Source organism: Pan troglodytes, chromosome 13 (genome assembly GCF_028858775.2).
Source record: "Pan troglodytes isolate AG18354 chromosome 13, NHGRI_mPanTro3-v2.0_pri, whole genome shotgun sequence".
NCBI lineage: Eukaryota > Metazoa > Chordata > Mammalia > Primates > Hominidae > Pan > Pan troglodytes.
In genome coordinates this window covers 69,505,673-69,523,371 of record NC_072411.2, presented here as the reverse complement: position 1 = coordinate 69,523,371, position 17,699 = coordinate 69,505,673, and the positions used below count along the sequence as shown (strand labels likewise).

Sequence of the window (17,699 nt, the reverse complement as noted above, 5' to 3'; positions counted from 1 at the left end):
CATATAATTGCATACACTACGTAATCTTGAGCTACTTATAACTAATTCTAGGCTATAGACTCTAGGCTAGAATTGTATCCATTCCAATTTAATGTTCTGTAAAGTCTCAGGAAATGATTACCACTAAGTAAACAAGGCCAACTAAATAATAGAAGACATTCAATCTATGGGCTTGGCACAGAATTACAAAACTTCATTGTGATTCAAGTATACCTTCTAAATTCTGAGAGTATTTTAACTTCTTCATGATTGGTAGCAATTAATCTGTTATGAAATTGTGCCCACTGCATATCTGCCCAGGAAGCCAGGAAGTTCTTGGTGTTGATGTGGTAGTTCTGTTGCTTGGTGGATATTGTTAAGTTTCTGTCTCCTTTACCAACCCAGCACTGAAGATGGGCAAAGTAAGGATTTAAAGAAAAGCTAGAAATGAATTTGAAGCAAAAAAGACACCTAGAATATAAGAAAATATATGGGTCTAATGTGTAAATGGAACCCATGCATACAGCAAAGATAACAAATTGCACTTGAAATTTTAATACAATGAAGGCAATGACCATTTCATAAGTGTTAGCAAGTGGATGGACATCAAGGAATATGGAATGGCATTAGAGACCTCCTGTGATTTTTAAAATTGCAATTTAGAAAAAGAGTGATCTGGAGTGAGGTGGTCAGTGCTGATATGAAGAATGAATAAGCTATTCAAGAAGAGAAATTGGGCATTTTAGTTGAGGGAAATTTCTTGGAAATGCAATACTCAAGGGAAGAGTAAGTTTGGTCAAAACGTAGAATTTGTGTCAGCAGGTAGTGGATAATGATGCTGGAAATGTAGGTTGGCGATCACATTTACTGTAAAGAGTTTTTAGTGTTAAGCGTCTTTATTTTGACATTATTTCATAAAATACATCAGTTATTGGAGGCTTTAGTCTAACAAGATGAAAGCTTAACACTAAGCTTTTTCACTTTTTGCCAGTGTTCAGGAACCAGCATAAGCCTGGCTGGTGGTCAGGTGAAGGGAATCCTTGTGGTAGCCAGACACTCTGTAGATACTGATTTAAAGTATACGCACCCTTGAAATTTTCTCAAAAAGTCATCCATAAATACCTGTCGGGTATACTCACTGCTTGTAATAATTTTTATAATAGTTGAGTGAGTCCATGATTGGGTAGAAAGGATTATGAAGGGAAAATTTAAGATGTTTCAGTGTGTCAATAATCTTAACTTTAAAAGTATCATGAAATAGTTTATATGTCATAAAGTAATAATACAGTTTGAATTTGTGTCTCTGCTCAAATCTCATGTGGAATTTTATTTATTTTTTATTTTTATATATATTTTTTGAGACAGAGTCTTGCTCTTGTCACCCAGGCTGGAGTACAATGCCGTGATCTCGGCTCACTGCAACCTCCGCCTCCCAGGTTCAAGTGATTCTTGTGCCTCAGCCTCCTGAGTAGCTGAGATTACAGGCGCCTGCCACCATGCCCAGCTAATTTTTGTATTTTTAGTAGAGACCGGGTTTCACCATGTTGGCTAGGCTGGTCTCGAACTCCTGACCTCAGGGATCCACCTGCCTTGGCCTCGCAAAGTGTTGGGATTACAGGCGTGAGCCACAGTGCCCGGCCTCATGTCAAATTTTAATCCCCAATGTTGAAAGAGGGGCCTAGTGGGAGGTGGTTGGATCATGGGGGTGGATTCCCCCACTTGCTGTTCTTGTAATAGTGAGTGAGATCTCATGAGATCTGGTTGTTTAAAAGTGTGTGGCACTTCCCCCTTTGCTCTCTTTCTCCTGCTCCAGCCATTTAAGATGTGCCTCCTACGTCTTCACTTTCCTCCATGATTGTAAGTTTTCTGAGGCCTCCCCAGCTATGCTTCCTGTACAGCCTGTGGAACCGTGATGCAACTAAACTTCTTTATAAGTTTCAGGTAGTTCTTTCTAACAATGTGAGAACAGACTAATACAAGTAATAATTAAAATCCTATACATTTGTGGTCCTACAGGTTTTTTCAGAAAGCATCCAAGTGAATATATCCCTAGAATATTGTGGTTGCTTTTCTTTGGATATTCCCCTTACTTTCACTGATCTTTCTCCTGGGGAGTCACCCCTCTGACTATGTCAGAGGCTAGTCAAAAGGCATTCTGTTATATTTGCTCATCTTACCTTGTTCTTTTCTTTATCGCATTTCTCATAATTATAACTATGGAAAGATTGGTGAAATTTTTTGTTTAATGCATATCTGCCCTACTAAAATGTAAACTTTTAATAGCTTGTCCAGTGCCTTTCAGGAAACTTTCAGTTAATATTTGTTAAATGAATGAATGAACCACCATGGTCTTTTATTTTTCGTTTCCATTATAAAGAGATAAAAATAGGATGTAGAAGTTATGTAAGACTTCATTTACAGTTATTTCACCAATATGCTTAAAACATGAAATGAATTAACACTTTAAAGAGTGTAAAACAAAAATGAGACACAAAGTCTTGCCATAAATGTCATATGCAATTCATTCATGTACTTGTCTCAAACTCAACACTACTTTAAAGGCTTAATGCCAAGAAACAAGTAGGTACTTCAAGATAAAGTTCAAGGTATTTAATTACTCCAAGAGTAGCCCCATGGTTGCTCAGCCTCACTGACTTTTTTTTTTTTTTTGCCACTGTAGATGTGTGAATTAACATTTCTGAGAACTGCCTTTAGGAGCAAAAAGTTTTCAAAATTTGGAAATGACCGAATTGATTTTATATTTACATTACAACTAGAAGTCTAATGCAAAGTGTTTCATAATGTTAAAAATATTTTTTGTGTTTTGTAAATAAAATGTATTGTTTTTATCTTGGTTTTGTTGCTGTCTTTTAAGTTTAAACTTTAAACAAAAATCAGAAATTTTTTTAAAAAGCATATTTAAAAGCTTAAGTGGAAGCAACTGAAAACTTGAGATTTGAACACTAGGAATTGCAATTGAACATCTTATGTATTATTATAGCTAAAATATTACCAAATTATTTAAAATTATAAAGTGATATTAATATATTTTTAAATATTGAGTTAATACACATTTTTTATTTGCTTTCATTTGCTATTTAATAATACACAATCAGAAAGAAAAAAACAAATTTTGCCTCAATCATACTAATAAAAATCAATTAGGAGTTCAACATACCCACTTTAAAGAGTTTTCTGGATTTGTGAATTCAAAGTCCATTTCCATTTACTTCTACCACACAACATCTTATACGGTTAGTTAAAAGAATAGTCATTTTTATTATGGCTGTATTTTAATTTATTAAAATACATCCTGAAGTTAGTTGTCTCATTGATTCGTTAAATGTCTATTTTAAATGGGTTCTCTATTGTTCTACTCTAGGAATTTAACAGCAAACCAATGAAAAAAATCCAAATTATCCAATTTATACTTAATGGTCTCACTATCCCAGATAGTATGGTAGACTTGCTATCAGTAAAGGATTATGGTTCTAACAATCAAAGGTTATTAAATAACCAATAATTAATTACCTCATTGGCACCAACTTCTTCCCATTAATCATTCTTCCAAAGATTTTTCTACTCTTACCCCAGGAGTAAGTACTTTAGCACATGAATTGAAAGTCTCAATAACATTAGCCAAAAGATGATTAGTACTATTCATCGTTAAAGACTTATTGATGCTCATAAAAATATAGCAATAGGCAAACACTCCTGCCTTAATAATGAGCACAATATGTGCATTTTTTTTTTCTTATAAGTCAAGTTCTATCTGAGATCCTTGTGTAGCACAGAGCCTCTTATCTATCTGCGGTTACTCTAGGGAAGAACATAACCAGAAAATCTGGATATGGCCAAACAGAGAGGAGTGCCAACTCCAGTCCCCCGATTCATAGAACAAATACAAAGGAAGAGAATTTGCTGCAAAGGTCATTTCAATGACACCCCCACACAATTTTTTTTCTCATTAGTTATCATTTAAAGTGGTGATATAAAACTGGTCACATTGAACCCATGTTTTAGAAGAAGTGCCACTGAAGAATATCAACCTGTAATTGTCTGGTCATTATTTGACTAGCATTTTAATAATTTCTAAATAAATTTTCTTGCCTTTTGGGACCTATGTCTCGATAAATAAGCCCATCTGGTTTTCAATTTGTTCAATTAAGATTGACAGAGGTTGAGAACTCCTTTGCAAAACTGCATCTTCTATCCTGAGAGTCCTTATAGGCTTTTACCAGGGACTATTAAATTGTTCCTGTGAGGCTATTGTGACATTAACTGGATGTTTTTCTCAGAAAAATTCAGAACCAAGAAGGTGAAATGATGTTTTCAAAGGAACAAAGGCCATTTTATCTCTCTTGGACTGTCTCTCTCGCATGCACAAACACACACGCACACAGGACACAAATACACACACCACCCCTGACCTGCCAGTATTTTACTTATAGTAGTAGAAAGGAAAATCAAGTTAATTTAACTGTGGTATCTCCAGATTCCAGCCCAGCCACATACTCTCAGTTGGCTCACTTATTTCCTCTACCTACATTGTTATTTCTCTTTACTGGGGAAAGGAAGAACTGTAATTTATTTTGTCTTTAATGTGGGGCACTGAGGTGTTTCCTAAGTGTTATGTTCTCTCTAACTCTGCTTGTATCAAGCATACATCTTATGGATTTGGTGGGGACGGTGAAAGGGGGAAAAAATCCATGCATATTTCTGTGCTTATAAAAATTAAGAATTCTGTTTTTTTATGCAATTACAGTGACTAGTTGAAATAAAAAGTTTGTAAAAGGCTTTTAATTTTAGGTAACCACTTCTAGTGTTGCCAGATTTGCCATCAAATATAGAAATTCAGTTCTCTTCCTCTTAATATGATATGCTCATTTTTTCTTTAACAAAGATTTCGTTTTACTGCTAAATCCTTGAGTCTCATGATACCAAATAAACTGGATCACTACCTTACTACTCTGACTGACATTTTTTCCCTTCCAAGAAATAAAACCAATAGTGCTATCTTTTAAAAAAATCATTTCTGGGGCAATGCCTTAGGGGAAAATGTGGTGATTTTTATCACAGAATATAAAATCTAGACCTGATTTTAAGATTTGTTTCATTTAAAACATAATGATGTAAGTATCAAATACTAGACAGTAAAATCAACATGCAACTAACGCAGTCAGAATTTTTCATTTGCTAACAAATTTAGCCAAGTTAATTGTGGAGTTGAGAAAGAAAAAAGCAGGTTAATTAAAAGCAATGAGAATCTCATCATGTTGCAATTACAGGAACTACAGAATTCTTTTAATATAAAATGGAAGCAAAAATAAATATAAAAGTGTAACCACCAACTCAAAAAACGACCAACAAAATTCCCCAGGTCTTACATACAGACCAAGCAGGCTGTTTTTGTAATTATTTTAAATGGAGATACCAGCCTCTTTTCCTGTTGAAAATGTAAACACTCTTCAGAGAAGTAACACACTGATTTAAATTCATATGAAGTTAGGAAGTTATAAAAGACTGAGAGTGGGTCCTTTCTTGACAGTGGTTTTTAATAGGGGCAGCATGATGGGGATCTGCAAGGAGAAGAAAGGGAATGGGGGCAAAGAATTGACTTGGAATATGAATTGAATCTTTTTCAGAAAGTCCCATATAACTAATCCTGAAATTCCAGATGACTCCTACCATCTATCACATCAACTTTAATACACTTTCTCAATTTGTTTCCCAGAATAACAAGCCCGCCTCTTTTCTTACATTAAGATCTGTTCCCATTCTTTAAATGTCTGATCTCCTACTTCTTTCAAAGTACTTTTTCTGGTATGCTTGCTACATAACATAGAAAGATATTTTAAAAAATGAATTTTAGGTCATGGCAGAGAAAGCAGGAAACAAAGCTTACTGTACCAATTTCATAAATCCCTGATTTTTGCATACCTTTTTATTAACATTCTATTAGAAGTATACTGAGTTATTACTTATTGCTACGTTTTAATTCTTACGAACTTAAAAAAATCCAATAAGGAGTTGTCGAAGAGACTCTCAATTGACAGGCTCCATTCTTAATCTTATAACCATGTGTTTCTTCCAGGTTTTTGAATGAAAAAAATCAACGTGTCCTATAAAAAGCCTTCATACATTAATAAAGCACAAGCTTTGGTGATGACCTGACAAAAGCCATACTTCAGGCCAGGGAATTTCTGTAAATTGAGCAATCCTGCAACATCACTTTGCCAAAGCATGTGTAGACCTCAGTTCTTCAACATGTCAGTACTGGGCTTTGTTATAAAATCAGAGCAGATGGTAAGAGCAAAACGGAACAGAAGTTGCACACACCTTAAGTATGAAGCCTAACACATTTAACTTTAGGCTTTCAAACTTGGTGGCACTTTTTTTTAACCAAAGACAGATTTCAAAACATTGTTAATATTTAACAGGTGGTTGAAAACTCATATACTCCTTGGTTAGTATACTACTAATTCTTAAAAGTACAGATTTTTCACTGTATCTAGTATAGAAAACATGAGCTGTTGGGTACTTGGGAATCCTGTGCTCTCCATCAATGGCCTCTCTCTAAGGTCATCAATGGCCTCTGTAAGCCCCGGGTTCTTGTTTCTCCAGTCTTTCTTCTTCCTAATCTTTTTGTTGCATTTGTCACCTCAGAGTCTCCTTTTCTTAGCCAAGCCTTCTTCATATAGTTTCAAGGACAGGCACAATGCTGGTTTTGCTGACTTCTCCAATCTCCCTCAGGTTCTTTAGCTATGGGCATGGCCCAAGGCTGACTCCTTAATAACTCTTCCTTTTATCTCTTTTGTCCCAATTCAATCCAGCCTGAAGCAGAACTTCTAAGAAGGAACATCCTTTCCCAGGAAAAAATCCTCTATTTTAGTAGTTGGTGATTGGTACAATTGAGCATCTTGCTTAAAGATTGATTTAAAATTTAAAATGTGGCTTTTGCTGAGACACCCTTGGCATATTCCCACTTTGGAGTTTTGGCACTTCCTTTTCCTTCTGTCTGGAATACTCTCCCTTAGGATACTAGCTCATTCACTTTTTTCAGATATTTGCTCAGATACCTCCTGCTTCATGGAGCCTCTTCTAACCATCATATTTAATACTGTAACCGTTGCCCATCCCCCCTCATTTCCCTTCCTCTGTTCAACTTTGTATTTTTGTACAACATTTCTAAATTCACATTATACATTCTTAATTCTCTTTATTAGATATTGCTCTTTTTGTTTACCATTTTCTTAGTTCCAGCTATTATAACAAAATATCATTTAAAAGATGGCCTATAAGCAACAGAAATGTACTTTTTTTAAATTATAATTTAAGTTTTAGGGTACATGTGCACAACGTGCAGGTTTGTTACATATGTATACATGTGCCATGTTGGTGTGCTGCACCCATTAACTCATCATTTAACTATCGCAAGGAGAAATGTACTTCTATAGTGCTGGAGGTTGGAAGTTTGAAATCAGGGTGCCAGCATGGTTGGGTTCTGGTGAGAGCCTTCTTCAGGGTTACAGAGTGTCAATGTTTCATCATATCCTCATGTGGTAGAAAGAGAGGGAACTGGCTCTTTGGCCTCTTCATATAAAGGCACTAATAACATTCCTGAGGGTTCTACCTTCATGACTTCATTACCTCTCAAAGGCTTCACCTCCTAATACCATCACACTGAGAGTTAGGATTTCAACACAGGAATTTTGAGGGGGATACAAAACTTCAGTCCGTAACACCCTGATAGAATATGCTTTATTTTGTTCACTGATGTCACAAAGGCCTAGAACAGTGACTGGCACTTTGAAGGTAATCAATGACTATTACCCTAATTGAGTTTAAAAACTTCCTTATAATATCCACTACCTTCTTTCTCTTTTCACTGCCAACAGCCTAGTCTAAGTTTCTTCTCACGGTAATTAGCCAATTAGCATGCTAATTACATTTCTTTCTACTCTTCTCTTTAATCCATCTCCTTTACTGTTGGCTGATTTTCCTCTTCAAAGCCCAAATTTATCTTCTCATTAACCTTCTTAGAAACCTTCACTGTAAGGCCAAGTCAAAATTCCTTATTCTGGAACTTAAGGCCCTGCTCAGTATGACTACCAATCACATCCAGCCTCATGGGCACCCACTCCCCAGTCAACTTTAGCCAAGCTGGTATTGACTTTTTCATTTAAGAAATAGTTGACCTCCTAGTCCTAGGTCCTATGTGTGATAAAAATAATTTACTGTCAGTTTAGGCAAATGAACTGGAAGAATAAAAGCTTAAACAACATTTGTACTAAAAAAAGAAATCGAGACCACAGAAGAAAGACACTTGGCCGATTTACTCAGGTACATGTGGTCCCATGACTGAAATGTTTCTTTCTTCTACTTTCATGTTCTGGAAAAGCAAATTGTACCTATATTTAAAGGTTCGAGTTTAACTTGCTCTGTGATTGATTCTATGCCTTTTAAAAGCCATAATTCCTTTTAATAAACATTAATAATAAATGTTTTGTCTTCCACAAATATTCTGAGGTGCCTTTCCTCACCTTCATTCCCTTCACCATACGAAACATTGATTTATGGATTACATAGGCCTTCCCATCCCAAAATTCTAAGCACCATCTTTTCCCTGAAGGCATCCCTTGCCTCAAAGCTAGGAAAAAACCTGGAAGGAAAAGCCTAGGAACAGATCTGGGACTCTGGGGAAGGGGTATAGGGCTTATACTTTTGATTGGTAAGAAAGCTGGCGAAGCCGGGCACGGTGGCTCACGCCTGTAATCCCAGCACTTTGGAAGGCCAAGGCGGGCAGATCACCTGAGGTTGGGAGTTCGAGACCAGCCTGACCAACATGGAGAAACCCTGTCTCTACTAAAAATACAAAATTACCCTGGCGTGGTGGCGCATGCCTGTAATCCCGACTACTCGGGAGGCTGAGGCAGGAGAATCACTTGAACCTAGGAGGCAGAGGTTGCGGTGAGCCAAGATTGTGACATTGCACTCCAGCCTGGACACCAAGAGCAAAACTCCATCACAAAAAAAAAAAAAAAAAAAAAAAAAAAGGCAAGCAAGCTGGCGAAAAAAGCAAAATGGCACCTCTTCTTCACCACCTTCTCTAAGTGTATCAAAGTTTCACTTTCTCATCACTTCCCATCAACATGAAGGTTGTTAAATGATGATGAAGCTTTTGGTTTCTGCATTCCTACGTCTGCCACCAATGCTTATGAGATTATTGTTCTAGAAGGCCCTCCCAAATAATCCTCATTTATGCTTTCTCTACTCTGAATTTCTGCTGTACTTTACTGTGTTACAAACATTAAACAGTTTAGAATTTGACAACATTTTACCTTATCTTTTTGTTTTTGTCATATACATATACATTACAGAAATTCCTGAAGACAGAAATTGTCTACCCCACAGCAGTGGTTGTCATCTTTCCCTTATCAGTAAAGCCAATGGTACAACATTTAAAGAAATCAGATACCAGGGCCCCAAGTCAGTTCTGAAGAAATTGAACTACTTGTCTAGCTTTTGTAAGAAATCTATGTTTTCAAAATGTCTCCCAAATGATTCTGATAATTTGCCAGATATGGGTATCACTGCTTTACAGAGTTTACCATGGGCTCATTAAGTAGAGAAATCTCAAAACACCTTTCAACTTTAAAATTATTTACTTTAAAATTAAAAACGTATGACTAAAGCTTGTGATTATTAATTTGCCTCATCTAGATTTTAAAACCTAACATTTGATTTTGTGAGTACCATAAAATATCTAGGAAAATTTTAGAATTAAAACTACCTGAAATTTCACCACATATGCTATTTTATGTAGATATAATCATATCAAACATAGTTATCTCTATAACTGTATGTAATCCCAGTCTCATTTTTCTTTGACATAGTTTTATTTTAGATACTTCTTACGTGTTGTCATATTTTAAAACAGTGAAAATAACATTCCATTGGAATGAGGGTACTAACTTACTTCATCATTTTCCTATTTTGGACTTCTTAGGTATTTATTTTTTTCCCTAAAATATAAATATCATAACTGATATCTTTTTTTTTTTGAGAGGAGTCTCACTCTGTCGCCCATAACTGATATCTTTTATATAAACAATTCATTGAATATAGATGCAACTGTATTGCATTTGATCTATTTATTATTTATTCTATTTTAAAATTATACACTTCATTCTTTTTTAAAAATGCTGTAATCTTAGACACAATTTTTTGCTAGTCTCTCCAATGAGTTTGTTTCCTAATTTTCAGACTCTTAGGACAATCTGCAATCAAGTATACAACTATAATGGGCCATAAAGTTACTCAATCTTGTTGGCATACTCTCTTGGTTTCCTATATTTAGCCCAGATCTCCCTATTACTCTGTCTCAGGAGTACTTCTAACATAAACCACACTGAAGGGATAAAAATTGTAACTGGTACATATCAGTTTCTTAAAGTGTAGCCTATAGATCACCAGTAATACAACAACATGAGGAGCTTGATAAAAGTGGAGAATCATGGACTACAAAATTAATCAGATATTTAGTTCTGAAGTCTAGGAAAATGAAATTTAAACAAGGATCCAAAGAAACTCTTCTGTATACTAATGTTTGAAAATCCAGCATTCCATATACCATGTCATCAGCAAATCTGCAGCATAGATTTAAGGTATTTCCAATGCCAATACACTTCTTATCATCCTACTTCTTCCCCCACCCAACCCTCCTGCACTGGAGTCCATCTTTTATAGAAAATAGAGAACATGTCTATTTTATCTTTGCATTTCTGTCACTGTTGAGACTCTCTTTTGCACATAAAAACTGCATAAGAATGTTAGTTGTTTAATTTTTAACCAGATCCATACCCTGTGAAGTTAGTTTTGATCATTACACAAAATTACTTGCATGGCTTGAAATGGTTTACCTATTTTTTTCTTAAATTATAAAGCTTGTCTGGTATCTTTGGAACTTTGTTAAAATATTTCTATAGTAACTGATGTAGGGCTTTGTATATATTCAAAAAATAAATGTGTCAGGCATTCTGATGTATTTGAAAATGGAAATATTAGAGGAGTGGTCCTTACACTGGAGAAAGTAGCCCTCTACCAGTGAAGTTGGTATCATCAGAAAGGTTTACAAAATAATATAACCAAATCTAAAGCATGCATCAAACATACAGAAAAATGACTATAATGTGAAAGGCTCATGAAGAATCTCTTTTCTTGACTATATCTGCATGGCCAAATTTAACTGAATGCAAAAATTGAGACTGCCTAATTTGATGTGGCTCATATATAACACTGTAGTTCATGCCAGAAAGCTAACTTTGAACAGCATCAAACATGGCCTATTTTAATATCAAGATCTATAGAATATGCATATTTAAACAAGCCAGAATCTTTTATATCTTCTGCATATTTTTATTTCAATGGTGTATTATTAAAAGAGTCTTTGCCTATTATGACCTCTTTCTATAACAGAGAATACTAGGTACACACACACATACACACATCTCTAAATACACACACTTGGATATAACACACACTAATCTTGGTGCTGTCAGGGAAAACCTCAGATTCTTGATCACTGTTATTACAAAGTGCATACTGAAAAAATTCATAGTAGCTAAGAATTCAGAGTCTTTTGGGCAGTCACACTCTCTTTTACAGTTTATTATGTTAGAACATGAGACCATGAAAAACCACAACATACTTATTAGCATTGCTAAAACTCTAAGCATTGACAAAAGCAAATGCTTGTAAAAATGTGAGGCAACAGGAAGGTTCTTTCAGTGCTGGTGGGAATGCAAAATGTTACAGCTACTTTGAAATACAGTTTGGCAGTTCCTTATGAAACTACACTTTCTTACCACTTGATCCAGTCATAATACTCCTTTGTATATACCTAAATGAGTTGAAAACTTCTGTCCACACAAAAATCTGCAAACAAATATTTACAGTGACTTAAAAAAGTAATTCCCAATTTGGAAACAATCAAGATATCCTTCATTAGGTAAATCGGTAAACTATGGTACATCCGTCCAATGAAATATTATTCAGTGATAAAAAGAAATGAGCTATTAAGCCACAGAAAAACATAGATGAACCTTAAAAGCATACTGCTTTGTAAAAGAAGCCAAACTGAAAGGCTACATACTGCATTATTCCAACTATATGTCATTCTGGAAAAGGTCAAACTATGGAGGAAGTAAAAAGATCAGAGATTGCCAGGTTTCAGTGGAGGGAGAGAAGAGGGAATCAGAGGAAGATGTGGGATTTTTAGAGCAGCGAAGCTATTCTGTGTGATACAGCAGTAATGGAAATTTGTCATTATATGTGTGTCAAAACCCACAAAATATCCAATATAAAGACTGAAACCTTATGCAACTATGGACTTTAGTTTATAAGGCTCTAGCAATACTGAGTCATCACTTGTAACAAATGTACCATGTTAATACAAGAGGTTAATAACAGTGAAAACTGAGTGTGGATTGAGCGAGAGGATTATGTGGAAGCTCTCTGTGTACTTTCCAATTAATTTTTCTGAAAACATAAAATCACTTTTTTTTTTTGAGATGGAGTCTTGCTCTGTCACCCAGGCTGGAGTGCAGTGGTGTGATCTTGGCTCACTGCAAGCTCCGCCTCCTGGGTACACGCCATTCTCCTGCCTCAGCCTCCCGAGTAGCTGAGACCACAGACACCCGCCACCACGCCTGGGTAATTTTTTTGTATTTTTAGTAGAGACAGGGTTTCACCATGTTAGCCAGGATGGTCTCAATCTCCTGACCTCGTGATCTGCCCGCCTTGGCCTCCCAAAGTGCTGGGATTACAGGCGTGAGCCACTGCACCCAGCCCATAAAACTACTCTTTAAAAAGTCTGTTAATGGAAAAAAAAAAAAAAAAAAGCAAAAGTAAAACCAAAGACACAGAAGTTGTTAAAATTAAACCAAACCAAACAAAGACTACAATTCTGGTCAGATGAGACAACTTCTAGAACTGTAACTGCAGCCTTTTATGGTGATACCCCTGGTTTCCCAGTTGTTACTTCTTATTCCCGAGGTGGTACCTGTGATGATATTGGAATAAGGTACAGAAGAAATACCACAGAGTATTCAGGCCCCATTAGCCTGAAACCTACAACTCTTCAATATTCAGTCTGGCTTTGAGTCAGGTGCAGAACCTGCTGAGCACGTAAACATTTTTTGAATGACTACTAACACAACAGAATCAGGAGTTACCCGGCCTAGTCCAAATATTGAAGTGAGGCCTAAAAATACACACCTACCTCAGATTATGGGGAGTTCTCATTACCCTGGGGGCAAAATTTTGTCTTGTGTAAATTTCTCCAGAACCCTAAGAAAACAAGGGATCCTGCCAGAATTGAGATGCGCCCCTGGGTCCTCGAAGGAAGAGCTTCTTTATCATTTTGTTAACGGAGAAGAAAAAGGAAAAGATTCCAAGTTCAAGTTTCTTGACACAAGATCAGGAATACTGGTCAATCTTTAGGTAAAATTAACTTCCACTGAAAATCTAGAACCCAATGTCTTCATTTTTTCCTAAGAAAAACTCCTCTAAGTCCAGATTTCAATCACAGACATGCATAAAAAGCAGCAGACACTGTAGGGCTTTCCAAAAGGAAAGGTTGTATTGCTCAGCAGCACAGCTCCCCAACACAAGGGTTTACAGATGTGCTAATAAGATGCCAAGGCTTCAGCCCTGGAGCTGCTCAGCAGTGCCAGTCATCTCTGCTTGTGAGCAGGCCCCTCACAGTGTATCCTAGGAATATTACCATTTTCCATGTGTGTCATGGCAAGAAGCCTGACAAAACACCTTGCAATCTCTGCTAATGGTGCTTCTATTCCAAAGTGGTCAGACTGATGCTTTGCAATTACTCTTGTTTCTACATATTATCCTACTCCAAATGTGAAGACAATATTTGGTGAGGAATTATTTCTGATCATATTTCACATGAAAGGTATAAAGCATGAAATACTACAAAGCTATAAGCAAATTCAGAGCATACTTAACATTTTGAATAATATCATCTATTTTTATATCACAGTTTTGTAAATATTCAAAGACTATCAAATCAAAAATAGGAATCGGCTATTACCCTATGATGAAAATTTCTGCACTCCTTTTAGGGAGCATCTGTGTCTTCACAAAATCCCTCCACTCCTGGACTGAGCAGCTCTTGAAGCGTTTCTAATGGGTCTAAAAGGAAAGAAAAATATATGAGTAACTTTGGAGGCACTTCAGCTGACATTAGCACTTTGTTTCAAGTTGTTCAGATTCTCTTTTTACCAGTTCATAAAATTTCCACATATCTTACATCAAATTATTCTGCACAAAACAATCAGCACTTGAGGAACACTTAATTTGAAAAGGAATTTTCTCCCTTTATATCATTATAATCTCCTCCTTATCCGTTTATTCAAAGACATTTGTCTTTGAATAAACGATGTCTTTACTGGTTATAAAGTCATTTTAACAATTTTCCACAATTATTTGCTTACTTTCCCTAGACATTAATTTTATTCTGCGGTCTCACTTATAATAGCAAGTATTTCCACAAGAGAAGTAGAATATTGTTAGTTCTAAACAGTCTTGTCTGTGGCTTCCTTAATACTGTCTTGTTGCTTTACTCTGCTATGATAAACTAACACATTTGGTTCCTAATCTCCTATGCCTAAGTTTTTCTAATGTAAAAATCCCTACCAAATCCCAAAGTACCCCATCAAGTCTGTAATAATACTGACGTGAGCCAGTGAAAAAGTGTGTTCTGCCAGCATGTTCTATAAGATAGCCTTCCAACAACACAAAGTCTCAGGCATTCTTTTCTGGAACTCGCAAGGAAAATAAGCTGGCTTTGGCAGTTGATCACAGACTGTTCTAATTCAATGAAGCCATTTTCTTTTTTTTTTTTTTTTTTTTTTTTTTTTTTGAGACGGAGTCTTGCTCTGTCTCCCAGGTTGGAGTGCAGTGGCGCGATCTCGGCTCACTGCAAGCTCCGCCTCCCGGGTTCACGCCATTCTCCTGCCTCAGCCTCCCAAGTAGCTGGGACTACAGGCGCCCGCCAACACGCCCGGCTAATTTTTTGTATTTTTAGTAGAAACGGGGTTTCACCGTGTTAGCCAAGATGGTCTCGATCTCCTGACCTCGTGATCCGCCCGTCTCGGCCTCCCAAAGTGCTGGGATTACAGGCGTGAGCCACCGCGCCCGGCCAATGAAGCCATTTTCTACAGGCTTTACTTGGCAAGCTTCTTTCCACTGCCTGCAAACTGACTGTTTCTTTGTAAACCTTGTTGCAATTCAACCCAAACACCTCTACACCCCAGTTATCTGTTACTGAAAAATCTATTTTAAAGAAGACTTTCAGTGGAATTCCTAATTTTGCAGCCTTTCCTTAACTTTTACAAACTGTTATGCATAGGTCATTATCTACAGAAGTGTGTTGTGGAAAAAGGACGCCAATGGTGTAGTGATGTATAACACTGGAGAAGTCAGAAAGCCCGGGCTGAGTTACCTGCTCTAAAATGTGCCCCTCTTGATCTGCTTGGCTTATCAAATGATCTGCCTATGGAAGTTCATAGTACAATGACGTTAGTTTGATGGCACCTCTGAACTCTACTTCTAACAATCATTCTGTATATTTTTAGAATTCTTAAAAGCACGTAGTTGTAGATTGGGGAAAATGTCATCAATAAATCCTCCAAGGAGACACAAAGTATTTTTTTTTGTAATATCATAGTCCTTCATTATTAATCTTATTTTTAACATGGCTAAGTTCCTGATTCCCAAGAATTCAATTAAACATCTATGGATAAATCGAAAAATCTTAAAGTTGCATGAAACAAGCCTGACACAAAAAAGTGCATACTATATAGTTACATTTATATGAAGTTCTAGAAAAGGCAAAAATAAGCTATAATGATCATCAGAACAGTGGCTGTGAGGAATTGACAGAAATGTAGCAAGAGGGAACTTTCTGGAATAATGAAAAAATTCTCTATCTTGATTGGATAATGGTTACATGGGTGTATATACTTGACAAAATTCACGGAACTGTGACCTTAAAATCTGTATACTTTATTGTAACTCAACTTGTACTTACATTAAAAAACAAACAGACAAACAATAGGACTGAGGCTTCTCAAGTTTTGGTATGATTTTGAGTGACAGTCTTTAAGATGAACTGTACAGTGAAAACCAATTCTTTATTCCTTCATTCATTTATCCAGTTGAGAAAGATTTACTAAGCACAAATATACCCAGAATTAATACAATGGCAGTGTGCTAGAAAAAATAATGGTTAGCAAAATAGACACAGCCCTTATTCTCACAGACATTAGAGTCTGTTGGGGGAAAATAGACAATTAAAGTAGACAAAAACAAAGAATTATCACTGTAGCATTGGGAGAAGGCCTATATTTTAACCAAGAGTTGCATCAAAACAGAATGAACTACTTTATACTAAACCCTAAGCCAATGTGTGCTGAAAATATTGGTGTTTGCTGAGTCATTAAAAGCTGATAGAGTGCTTAGACCAAAGCAAAACAAATAATGTTTTTCTATTAAACCAACCCTATATATGCTCCAAATCTAATGAATCAAAACATTAAAATACTTTTCAAAGTCAAATTTCATTTGGCCATTGAAGACCTTTTTTTTAACAGAATTTAGGTCGTCTATGTCCTAAGGCATTTTACATATACAGCTGTCCACAGGAATAACATGGTGTTAAATGACCTTCTTTTCCATGAGCAAGTCCCAGCTGGGAAGACAGGTGCATCTACTTCTGGTCATTCTGTTGCCAATGGGGGATTTGCAGGCTTTCCCAAAAGCAAGCATTATGCATACTCACGATAAATCCAAGCTTGTGACAGGTGCAGTATTTGATATACAAACAAAGTATAACCACAAATAGACCCGTTTTCCAATATAAAATGCTTTCAGATACATATATCCCCCTCACTACTACCAAACTCACACTTTAAAATGAAGTCCTTCTGTGGGCAATCCCATTTTTAAAGCATATGAAAATATTTTATAGTCTAACTAGTATTAAAAAATCCTCTTGTTTCTTTTTTGGTTTCCCAACCAATTTGTTCAAAATCTCTCCAAAATGAGAGGAGTCATAAGATTAAACAGATAAAAGAATATTATTAACATGAGAAAAATAAATAAAATATGAACCATATAAAGAGTTATTGGATTTTTAAGCCTTCTAAGGAAGGCTAACCTATTGTTATTTTGTGAAACTGTCTAGAAGGAAACCAATATCTGTTAAAGAATACTCTAAGAGGAAACATGCTAATAACAGTGGGTAGTTCAAAAAATACGCTTTGGAATGAGAAGCTTACTTTAAACTGAGGCCATAAAGGATGTTGAATGTTTTATATTTAATCAGCAAAACATGCACAACATTACCTTCCCAGTCTCTGACCAGACAATTTAGGGTTTGGGCTACAGTCTACTGGCAGGACAAAAAGTGGCCTTCTGAACAAAGTAAGTGGGACTTGAAACAACTAATTCAAATAGATGAGCCACTTTACACCCTCAGAAAACATGGTCAGATTTGAATCCTAACTCTACAAGGACAGTTTCATTACTTTCTCACTCTGGTCAGTGATAAATTCAAAAGAAATCTTTTATTACTGATGAGGAATTATAGTTCCTGTTTGCATACATTTCACATATTTAATATTTTTTTAAAGTACATA

At 36.0% G+C, this 17,699-nt stretch overlaps 1 protein-coding gene across 4 annotated transcripts in view; it reads right to left on the bottom strand.

The window, feature by feature from the left end:
- Positions 1-17,699, bottom strand: part of B3GALT1 (beta-1,3-galactosyltransferase 1) — a 496,697-nt gene that overhangs the window by 363,213 nt on the left and 115,785 nt on the right. For 3 of the 4 annotated variants that reach the window (XR_008546520.2, XM_024354640.2, XM_024354639.2), the window contains exon 1: positions 14,090-14,121. The gene's annotated coding sequence lies outside the window, so the exon portion shown is untranslated. Of the gene's footprint in view, positions 1-14,089; positions 14,191-17,699 lie in introns of those variants that run through there. The other variant, XM_054678792.2, reaches the window with a different exon arrangement.